This window comes from Penaeus monodon, chromosome 9 (assembly GCF_015228065.2).
Source record: "Penaeus monodon isolate SGIC_2016 chromosome 9, NSTDA_Pmon_1, whole genome shotgun sequence".
Classification (NCBI taxonomy): Eukaryota; Metazoa; Arthropoda; class Malacostraca; order Decapoda; family Penaeidae; genus Penaeus; species Penaeus monodon.
The window spans coordinates 6,744,662-6,756,941 of NC_051394.1; the positions used below are offsets into that span (position 1 = coordinate 6,744,662).

The 12,280-nt window shown below is 42.3% G+C and overlaps 1 non-coding gene across 1 annotated transcript; it reads left to right on the top strand.

Annotated features, from left to right (window-relative positions):
* The first annotated feature begins 4,717 nt into the window (after nt 1–4,717).
* Trnav-uac lies at nt 4,718–4,790 on the top strand. Its single transcript has one exon. It is a non-coding gene; the product is annotated as a tRNA-Val (tRNA).
* Nucleotides 4,791–12,280: the final 7,490 nt, after the last annotated feature.

A 12,280-nucleotide genomic window follows, 5' to 3' on the forward strand; every position in this document is an offset into this window, starting at 1 on the left:
ATGTATTAAATAGTGGTCTGTTGAGGACGGAGAGAGCGAGAGCGAGAGCGAGAGCGAGAGAGAGAGAGCGAGAGAGGATGAGAGCGATCGAGAGAAAGATGAGAGTAGCGAGAGAGTAAAGAAGAGAGAGCGAAGATTGAGGAAAGAGTAGAGAGCTGAGGGAGTAGAAAGTCGGAGATGATTTGCGATGAGAGAAGTAGAGAGAGCGAGAGAGAAAGGAGGAGAGCGAGAGAGAAAGATGATGAGAGTGGGCTTGAAGAGAGAAGATTGTTCGATTTAGCGAGATTTGAGAAATTTTGAACCTGACGAAGATGCCGAGAAGAGAAGAGAAGACGAGCCCCTCGCGTGATGAGAGAAAGAGAGAGAGCTGAGTTGAGAGAAAGAGTTGATTGAGGAGCGAGAGAGAAATAGAGATTTGAGAGCCTGAGATGAGAAAGAGATGAGAGCGAGATGAGGAAAAGAGAGAGGAGCGAAGAGAGAAAGCAGAGAGAGCGAGAGAGAAAGAGGAGAGAACGAGAGAGAAAGAGAGAGTAGCGAGAGAGTGAGATGAGAGAGTGAGATACGAGAGGAGAAGAGCGATGGATGAGTAGAGAGAGGCTTTGAGAGATGTAGAGATGCGAGCGACGAGAGAGCGAGCTGAGTGATGAGCGAGCGAGAGAGAACTGTCGAGCGAGGAGAGAGCGAGCTTGATTGAGAGAGAAAGACGAGAAGACGAGATAAGGAGTGAGAGAGTTCTTGTAGAGAAAGATTTTGATTGAGATTTGACGAGTTAAGACGCGCGAGTAGGAGAAAGGAGAGAGAGAGAGAAAGGCTTTAGAATGAGATGGTAGAAAGAGAGAGAGATGAAAAGAGAGAGAGAGAGATGAATTGAGTTGGAGACTGAGAGGAGATGATGATAGATGATATGAATCCCGAGAGGCGAGAGAGAGAGAATTGCTGAGAAAGTGAGAGCGAGAGAAGACAAGAAACAAGAGAAAGATAGAGAGGGAGAGAGAGATAAAAGAAAAAGAGAGAGAGAGAGAAAAAGAGAGAGAGTAGAGAGAGATGTATGAGCAGAGGAGGTTGAGAGGAGAGAGAGATGAGTGAGAGAGAGAGAGAGAGAGGAGAGAGAGCGACTTGAGAGAGAGGCAGAGGAGAGAGAGAGAGCGGATGACGAGAGAGAGCAGAGAGAGAGAGAGAGCGTAGCGTGATTGAGAGAGACGAGAAGAGATGGAGAGAGAGCGAGGTTTGCGAGAGAGAGAGACGAGCACTTTGAGAGAGAGAGAGCGAGAGACAGAGAGAGCCGAGAGAGAAGAGCAGCCGAGAGAGAGAGAGGAGAGAGAGCTGAGAGAGAGAGATGCATGAGGAGAGGAGAATTGATGAGAGAGAGAGCAGATTGAGATGAGAGAGAGGAGAGCGATGTGAGAGAGAGAGAGCGTTTTTTGAGAGATGAGAGAGAGCGCGAGATGTGGTGCGAAGAGAGAGAGCGAGTCGATGAGAGATAGAGAGCGACAGAGAGCAGAAGAGAGAGCCGAATGAGAGAGAGAACCGAGAGCGCGAGAGAGAGATGAGACGAGGAGGAGAGAGCGAGAGAGCGATGTGCGAGCGAGAGAGCGAGCGATGATGAGAATAGAGATGAGAGAGAGATAGAGAGATGAGAAAGGGATGATGAGAGAGAGAAAGATACGGGAATGCGAGGAGAGAAAGAGAGATGAGAAAGAGAGAAAGAGAGAAAAGATAGAGATAGAGATAGAGAGTTGAGAGAGAGAGGATGAGAGGGGAGGAGAGAGAGAGACCGAGTGAGACGACGCAAGGACGATTGGACGAGGATTGAGAGAGATTTTTGATGAGAGGATGTGAGATGAGAGAGAGAGATGAGAAGAAAAAGAAAAAGAGGAAAGACAGAGTTGAGAGAGAGAGAGAGGTAAAAGAAAAAGAGAAAGATAGAGAGAGAGAAAGAAAGAAAAAAAGAAAGAGAGAAAGAGAAAGAGAGAGACAGCGCGCGCGCGTGTGTGTTTTTGTGTATTATATATATATATATTATATATATATATATTATATATATATATATATATATATATATATATATATATATGCATATATAGGGTAGCACATACCATAACTGAAGCTTTTTAACTCTCTAAGATTTATAATACATAACAATTTCAAGTTTCATTGAGAAAATATTTTTCGCAAACAACAACTTTGTCATGTTCTGAGCTTTCACCAATAACTGCAAAAGTCGCCTTAGCTCCTACCTTTTATAACAGACTGAAAGAGATCCGAGGTACGGTATATGTAACATCTACGTTTTGATCTTCGTTTTGTCGGTTAGGTTTTTTTAGGTTCAGTGTTATGTTATATTCGGATGCTCTCCCTCCCTCCCTCCCTCCCTCTCTCTCTCTCTCTCTCTCAGAAAGCTGGGGGAGAGAGCAACACACAAGAATAGATATATTTATTACAAGAGCTAAAAGAAAGGGTGCAGATGAGTTTTCAATATAACTGTAAATTTGTCTTCATAAAAGTATGATAGAAAGGACAAAATCTATGGTGCTGTTGCTCTCGCCAGGGATCGAACCTGGGACCTTTGGCTTGTAATAAAGCCAGACGTGATAACACTACCCTACGAGAGCTGTTCGATGTGTTTTGGTAGTCTTATGTGATATAATAGTGGTCGCTGTTACGGAAAAAAGGGTAGGACGGAGTAGAGAGGAGATGAGATGATGAAGATTTGAGAGATTTGATGTTTTTGAGCGAGTGAGAGTTTTATGAGAGAGATGATGAATGAGGATGAGAGATGATTGATTGAGAGATGAGATGGATTTTGAGAGATTTGAGATGAGAGTGTTTTATGAGGGTTTGAGTCTACGATAGTGATATGAGAGAGAGAGAGTAGACGAAACAGAGAAAAATAGAGTGAAAAGAGGGGAGGAAAAGAGAGAGAGATTGATGACTTGAGGATTGAGATGAGAGAGATGAGGGATAGTATTCTATGAGTGAAGAGAGAGGAAGGAACAGAGAGAAGAGAAAGATTGAGAGGAGAGAGCGAGAGCTAGAGAAGAAAAGAGAAAGAAAGAGAGGATAGAAAAGAGAAAAGAATAGAGAGAGAGAGAGAAAGAAAGAAAAAAAAGAAAGGGAAAGAGAAAGAGAGAGACAGCACGCGCGCTTTCACCAATAACTGCAAAAGTCGCCTTAGCTCCTACCTTTTGTAACAGACTGAAGAGATCCGGGTTACGGTATATGTAACATCTTACGTTGATCTTTTCGTTTTAGGTTAGGTTAAGTTAGGTTAGGTAAGCTCGTCGATCTCTTCTCTACTTCTTCTACCTCTCTCTCTCTCTCCTCTCTCTCTACTCTCTCCTATCTACTATCTCTATCTCTCCCCCCCTCTACCTCTCTCCCTTTCCCTCTCCCTACTCCCTCTCCCTCTCCCTATCCCTTCCCTCTCCCTCTCTCCTCTTCCTACTCCCTCTACCCCCTCCCTCCCTCCTCCCTCTTCTCTCTCTCTCTCTCTCTCTCTCTCTCTCTCTCTCTCTCTCTCTCTCTCTCTCAGAAAGCTGGGGGAGAGAGCAACACACAAGATAGATATAGTTATTACAAGAGCTAAAAGAAAGGGTGCAGATGACGTTCCTTCCAATCACTAACTGTAAATTCTGTCTCAAAAAGTATGATAAGAAAGGAACAAAATCTATGGTGCCCCTGCTTGCATCCTCGCCAGGAGATCGAACCCTGCCGGCACATTCTGCCGTGCTCCGAGCCTCCAAAGCAGGACGTGATAACCACTACACTACGAGAGCTGTGTAAATGTGTGTATTCTAATGTATTAAATAATGGTCTGTTGACGGGGAAAAAGAAAGGGAGGACGGAGAGAGAGAGAGAGAGAGAGGGAAGGGGAGGAGATGAGAGAGGGGAGGAGAGAGGGAGGAGAGAGAGAAAAGAGAGGAGAGAGAGAAGAGAGAAAAAAGAAAAAAGAGAGAAAGAGAGAGAGAGAGAGAGAGAGCGAGGAAGGAGAGCGAGAGCAGAGCGAGGGGAGAGCGAGAGAGCGAGAAGCGGAGAGCGAGGAAGAAAAGAGAGAGAGAGAGAATCGCGACCTTACCTAACCTAACCTAACCTACAACGAAAAGATCAACGTAAGATGTTTAAAATACCCTAATCGGATCTCTTCAGTCTGTTACAAAAGGTAGGAGCTCAGAACATGACAAAGTTGCTGTTTGCGAAAAATATTTTCTCAAGGAAACTTGAAATTGTTATGCATTATAAATCTTAGAGAGTTTAAAAGCCTCATTTACGGAATGAGCTACCCTATATATGCATATATATATATATATATATATATATATATATATAATATATATATTATATATATAAATATTTTAATATATATAAACACAAAACACACGTGCGTGCGTGAGCACGTCTCTCTTCTTTCTTCTCATCTCTCTTCTTCCCTCTCTCTCTCTCTTTCTTCCTCTCTCTCTCTTCTCTCTCTCTCTCTCTCTTCTCCTTCTCTCCTCTCTCTTTCCTCTCTCTCTCTCTCTCTCTTTCCTCTCCTCTCTCTCTCTTTCTTCCTCTCTCTTTTCTCTCTCTTTCCTCTCTCTCTCTTCTCTCTCTTCTCTCTCCTCTCTCCTCTCTCCTCTCTTCTCTCTCTTCTCTTTTCTCTTCTTCTCTTCCGTCCTCCCTTTCTTTTTTCCCGTCAACAGACCACTATTTAATACATTAGAATACCTATACCTACTCAGCTCTCGTAGTGTAGTGGTTATCACGTCTGCTTTACACGCAGAAGGTCCCAGGTTCGATCCCTGGCGAGAGCAACAGCACCATAGATTTTGTCCTTTCTATCATACTTTTATGAAGACAAATTTACAGTTATATTGAAAACTCATCTGCACCCTTTCTTTTAGCTCTTGTAATAACTATATCTATTCTTGTGTGTTGTTCTCTCCCCTAGCGTTCTCTCATGAGGATGTATGGCTTACTGTACAATGCAGAAACCTTCCTTCTATTACTGTAGGTTGCATTATATCGACACGCACGTTACAACAGTGACTGACTGTGTGTCTATTATATTATATTATATATATATTATATATTATTAATATATATATATATATATATATATATAATATATAATTTTATATATTATATTGTGGTTTTGGGGTGTGGGTTTTGTGTGTGGGATGTATATATATACAAATATTATATATATATATATATATATATATATATATATATATATTTATTTTTTTATTTATTATTTATTTATTAATATATTTATTATACATATATATGGAGAGAGAGAGAGAGAGAGAGAGAGAGAGAGAGAGAGAGAGAGAGAGAGAGAGAGAGAGAGAGAGAGAGGGAGAGAATCGCGACCTTACCTAACCTAACTAACCTAACCTAAAACGAAAAGATCAACGTAAGATGTTACATATACCGTAACCCGGATCTCTTCAGTCTGTTACAAAAGGTAGGAGCTAAGGCGACTTTTGCAGTTATTGGTGAAAGCTCAGAACATGACTAAGAATGTTGTTTACGAGTTTGCGAAAAAATATTTTCTCGTTCTTACTCAATATTGTTAAGGAAGCTTGAAATTATGTATTATAAATCTTAGCGAGTTTAAAAGCCTCTGTTACGGTATGTGCTACCTTATATATGTGTATATACATAATTATATATAAACACACGCATGCCCCACACACACACACAACACGCATATTATATATAATATAATATATATAATAATATATATATATATAAATATATAATATATATATATATATCTAGATATAATACAAAACATAATACATACAAAACAGCAACATAGTATCATACATACAAAGTAACATACATACACGTCCGGGACATAAATCCCTCTCTCTCTCCCGTTTTTCTTTCTCTCCTTCTCTCTCTCTCTCTCTCTCGCTCTCTCTCTCTCTCTCTCTCACTCTCACTCTCTCTCTCTTCCCTTTCTTTTTCCCCTTTTTTTCTCTCCCTCCCTCCATTCTTTTCTCCTCTTCATTTTCTCTTTTCCCGTCAACAGACCTCTATTTAATATTTTAGAATAGTTTCACCTCTACGGCTCTCGTAGTGGTTATCACGTCTGCTTTACACGCAGAAGGTCCCAGGTTTGATCCCTGGCGAGAGCAATATTACCTATTTTTTTTTTTCAGGGATCTGGTTCAGGGACATTTTTTCTATACATGTGAATGCCTTGTTAGAGTGCTTGACAGACTGCTTTATGGTTCAGTATGCAGATGACACCAATTACTTCCGATTAGATGTATTTTATCTTTGATCTTAAAAAAAAAAAAGGCGACTGTTAAAATATGCTTTCAAAAGAATGGTTTTCTTTTGAATGAGAAGAAAAACTCGTGTATAATTATCAGTTCACGACAATTTATATCATAACTGCAGCATATTATTGTTCTAAAGTTAAATGAAAATGACATAACACACAACAAGACAATTGTGGAAAACTTAGGGGGCTATTTTGATAAAATTTTTCAACGTAAACACTGACGAAATGTAAAAAAAAGGAAACTGGTATTTTAGTTAACCTTAACTGGATTGGTAACTGTTTTAAAACTCCAACACTCAGCGAGAAAAACTTCAAATACGTAGGTGTAGAAGGTCTAAAAAAAAAGTAAGATCATGTAACCTGTAACCTGTAGCTGACCTGTGTGTATTGATTTTTAAGATAATTGATAATCAGTTACCTGTTGGCTGTTTTATCTAATAACTGTTGGTGAATTAGAGCTTCGTTTTAAGGACCAATACCACAGCTGGTATGAAAATAATAATGGTAAGAGATTCTAATCTAATGATCTGTCTGTCTGTCGTTTTTTCTCGCTCTATCACTGTCTGTCTCTCACACACACTCGCACAAAACACGCACACACATACATGCACATACACACACACTCTCTCTCTTTCTTCTATCTGTCTGTCTCACACAAATACGCACACACGCGCGCGCGCACACACACACACACACACACACACACACACACACACCCACACCACACACCCACACACCACACACACACACACACACCCCACACACACAAAACACACACCACACACACACATGCCAAACACCACACACAAAACACAAATGAACACACCAAAATGAACACCCCACTTTCACACACACACACACACACACACACACACACACACACACACACCCCACACACACACACAAACCCCAACACAATACACACACCCCTTTTCTCTCTCTCTCTCTCTCTCTCTCTGTCTCTGTCTCTCTCTCTTTCTCTCTTCCCTCTTTCCTTTTTTTTCATTTTTTTCTCTCTGTCACTCTCTCTATCTCCCTTCTTCCCTTTCTCCGCCTCCCGTTCTTTTTTATTATTCCATACATTAGTATACACGTTCCTTTACAGTTCCGAGGGAGGGGTTTTAAAATCGGGTTTTTTTCCACGTAAAAGGGTCCCTTTCGAGAGCAATAACAGCAACATTGTCCCTCATATTTTTTTTTAATGAACAAAATAACAATTATTTTTTAAAAAAAAACTCCCCTGTCCCCCTTTTTTTTTTATTTTTTGGGGCAATAACAAATATCGGGCCCTTTGGGGTTTTGGTTTTTTTCCCAGTTTCTCCCCTTGGGGGTGTAGGCCCTCACTGTGCAATGCAGGGAACTTCTTTCAATTGCTGTTGGTGCATTATATCGACATCGCTGGGAAAGTAGCTTTAGGAGGACTGAGAGAGTATGATCATGTAAGCTTCCGCAGCTAAAATGGCCAAAAAGTGGATAATAAATACGTATTTGACCTGTTGAAATTTGTTTAAAAAAAAAGGAAACCTATTTGGCCTATACTTAGAAAATGTTTAAATTAGAAGTTTATTGCGGGGAAAAAATAATAATTTGTTCGTTTAAAGGGTTTTTAAAACCACGGGGGGGTTGGAATTGTTAAGGGAAAGGGTTTAATGGTGTTTATTAAGGGGGGTTTTATTTAAAGAGATTAAAATCCAGGGTCTTATTTTCTCTAAAGGGCCCGATTGAAAATGTATTCAAATCAAAAAAAAAAAAAAACAATTTCTATGCTAGATTATTTTCTCTCGGCCTCTCCCCTCGGAGGTGGCACCAGCTGATCTTCCTTCTCCAGCGCTTGGTTATCTTAAAACCCGCTTCATTCACACCCACCGCCCGCATGTGTCTACCCCTACTGTGTCCAAAAACCTTTCCTTTGGCTTTCCTCTTTCCCTCCTTCCTGGCATTTCCATTTCGAGTATCCTCTTCCCACGTTTTCCTCGTTAATTCTCTCGACGTGCTCAAAACATCCGTTTGCCCCCTACCCTTGGGTTTTTGAAACTATCCCTTCTTTATTTTGTATGAGTGAAACATTTTTGTGTAAGTATCTCTAGTGAAATTGTAAAAACCATTGTTAGAATTCCAATGAAAAAGGGAAAAAAAAAGGGTTTATATATTATTCTTTTTATTATTATTTTTCATTACATTATTATTTTTTTTATTATTTTATTATCATTATTTTTTTTTAAAATTTTATTTTCTATTATTTCATTATTTTACCCCGCTCTCTTTCTCCCCCCCTCCTCTCTCTCTCTCCTTCACACACCACCACCACACACACACACACACACACACCACACCACACACACACAACACAAACCCCACACACGCACACACGCACACCGCACACACGCACACACGCACACACACACACAAAAAACACACACCACACACACACAAACACACACAAACACACACAAAAACACACACACCCCACCCCACACACCCCACACACACTCCCCTTTCCTCCCCTCCCTCTCTATCTTTTTCCCTCATTCATACAAACTAAAAAAAAAGGGTTCGTACTGTGGGGTTAAAAGGGCCCCCCAAACGGGGGGTTATCTAAACCTTTCACAAAGAGAAAAAAGAAAGAAAGATAAAAAAAGTATTGGCTATGTAATGAGCGCATTACACGGTAGCGTCCTTGGCACATTTCGCTAGTTTTATGATGCCGAAGAGATAAGGCATCGTAAAAGTATTGATTTTATGCTAGAATGTTTGCTACGGGGATATAGTTCCTTTCTCTCGTACGTATTTGAGGGGAAGGAAGAGAGAGGAGAGAGAGAGTAAGAAAAAGAGAGAGTAAGAAGAGAGAGAGAGAGAGAGAGAGGAGAAGGGAGGAGAGAGGAGAGAGGGAGGGAGAGGAGAGAGAGAGAGGAAAAGAGAAAAGAGAGAGAAAAAGAGAGAGAAAAGAGGGAGAAGAGAAAAAGAGGGGAGAGAGAGAGAGGTTTAAAAAGAGAAGAGAGAATAAGGGGGAGAGGGAAAGAGAGAAGGGGATTAAGAAAAAGAGAGAGAGAGGAGATTAAGAAGAGTAGCGGAAAAGAGAGGAGTAAGAAGAATAGAGAGAGAGGAGAGAGGGAAAAGAGATAGAGGAAGGAGAGGGGAAAAAGAGATAAGAGAGAGAGAGAGAAAGGAAGAGATTAGAGAGGGGAGGAAAATTTAAAAAGAGATAAAAAGAGGGGAGAGAAGAAGGAGAGGAAGAGAGGGGAAGAAGGGGAGAGAGAGAGAAAGGGAAAAGAGAGAGAGAGAGAAAAAGGGAGGAAGAGAGGGAGAAGGAGAGAGAGAAGAGAGAGGGGGATGAAAGAGAGAGAGAGAGGAAAAGAGAAGAGAGAGAAAGAGAGGGAGTTTCGTGGGGTAAGAAGAGGGGAGAAGGAAGAGAAGAGAAAGAGAAAAAAAAGAGGAAAGGGGATAAGGGGAAAAAAGAGAGAGAGAGACGAGAGAGGAGGGAGAGAGATGAGAGAGAGAGAGGAAGGGAAAGAGAGAGAAGGGAAGAAAAAGGAGAGAGAGAGAGAGAGAGGAGAGAGAGGAGAGAGAAGAGAGAGAGGGGGAAAAGAGAGGGAGAGAGAGGGAAGAGAGAGAGAAAAAAAAAAGAGAGGGAGAGGGAGATAGGGGAGAGGAGAGAGAGAGAAAGGAGAAAGAGGGAAAAAAAGAAAGAGAAGAGAAAGGGGGAGAGGGGAGAAGAGAGAGAAAGAAGAGAGAGGAAGAGAGAGATAAGAAAAAGAGATGAGGGGAGAGGAAAGAAGAGAAGAGAGAGAGAGAGGAGAGGGGGGAAAAGAGAGAGGGAAAAGAGAGAAGAAGAGAGGGGAAAAAAAGGGGAGAAGATAAAAAGAGAAAGAGAAAGAGAAAAGAACGAAGAGGGGGAAGGGGGAGAGAAGAGAGAGAGAGGAAGAAAGATAGAGAGTTAAAAAGAGGAAAAACAGGAAGGTTTAAAAGGGGGGAAAAAAAGGGAAAGGGGGAAAAGGGAAAAGGGCAAAAAAACCGGCGTAAAAAAAGTAAAAGGAAAAAGGGGAAAAAATAGGGGGGGAAAGAAAAAACAAAAAAAAAAGGGGAAATTTAAAAAAACCCCTTTCTCCCTTTCTTTCCTTTTCCCAATTTCCCCTTTCCCTTCCCCCGTTTCTTTCTTTCGGGCCTCGTCCTTTGGGGCCTCCTGGGATTTTCTCTCTCCCCTCTCCCCTTTTCCTCTCTCTTTCCTCTCTCCCCTCTTTTCCCCTCTTCTCCCCTCCCCCTTTTCCCCCTCTCCATCCCTCCTCTCTCTCTCTCTCGCTCTCTTCTCTCTCCTCTCCTCTCTCCCCCCTCCTCTCCTCCTCTCCCCCTCTCGCACTCTCTTCCCTCTCCTCCTCTCTCTCTTCCCCCTCCTCTCTCCCCTCCTCTCTCTCCTCCTCTCTCCTCCACGGGGTCCCTTCTTCCCCCCTTTTTTGTTTTCCCATACCCATTTTCCCCTTTTCCCCCCTCTCCCTCCTCCTTTTCCCCCTCCCTGGGTCTCTCTCTCCTCTCTCCCCTCCCTTTTCCCCCCCTCTATTTCCCCAACCCCTTTCCCCTCTCTCCTCTCTCCGCCCCCCTCTTTTCTCCTTTTGCTCTCTCCCCCCCCTTTCCCCCTCCCTCCCTCTTCGTCTGTCGCTTCCTCCCCCCCCTCCCCTTTTCCGCCTCCCGCCCCCCAACCCCCCCACGCCCCCTCTTTTTCCCTTTTTTTTTGTTTTTCATCCCCTTTTCTTCTTTTATTCTTCTTTCTTCTTCCCCCTTTTATCTTTCCCCATTTCTTCTTCTTTTTTTTCTTTCCCCCCCTTCTTTCCTTCCAACCCCCTTGGCTATTTCCCCCAACCCCCTTCCCCCCTCTTCTTTGGGCCCCTCTTTCCTTGGGGTTTCCCCTCCCACCTTTCCCACTTCAAACCCCCCGTTTTCTGGGTCCCCCAAAAATTTTTCCTTCCCCCCCCCTCCTTCCCCCCCCCCCCTCCTCTACTCCTCCTCCCCTTTCCCCCCTTTTCCCCCTCGTTCCTCCTTTTGGCCCAAAATTTCCCAAAAAATTTTTCCCCTCCCTCTCTGTTTCTTTCCTCCCCCGCCCACCCCCCACCCACCCCCCCCCCCCCACCCCCCACACCCCCCCCCAAAACCCTTTTTTTTTTTTATTTTTTTTTTTTCCTCTTTATTTCCTCCTTTTTTTTCTAACCCCCTTTTCTTCTTCTTCTCTTCAAAAAAAACACAAACACAAATCCAAATAAACCCCCCCCTTTAATTTTTTAAATGTTTTAAAATTTTAAAGAAATTTAAAATTAGAACTATCACTCTTTAAAATTTTACGTTAAACCACAAACACACCTTATATAAAAATATTATAATAATTCGTTTAAAACAATATTAAAATCAACCCCGGGGGCCAAATTGATGAAATAAGCCCGCAACCCCAAAATTTGGCATTTCCTAACCCCCCCGGGGTTTTCCCCCGGGAAAGGCTTATTTATTTTTTAAAAAAAACCCTGGGTTTTTTCCCCTTTAAAGGGAAAAAGGGTTTTGGGTTCCCAAAAAGGGGTTAAAAGAAAAAATTTTAGGGGGAAAAAGGGGAAGGGCCCCTTGTCGGAAATTACTCGATTGCCTACCTAGCCACTGGGTAGGCCACAGCCAGCCCAAGTCAGTGCTGGTCCCAAGCCCGGATAAAATAGAAAGAAGATTACCTAAAAAAGGTAACACCGGCACTCTCCGGGAAAGGAAACTGGGGGACCTACCACGTACTCACATCCAAGAGCATCACAACATGAAAACTACAATTAAGTATCATGCTGTGATCACGGCGGCTCAGACATAAACATACCGTTAAAAGAAGAACATATATACACAGACAGACAGATATATGCGCATACATACATACATACATGCATATATGCATATATCCGTGCGCGCGCGCGCACACACACACACACACACACACACACACACACACACACACACACACACACACACACACACACACACACACAC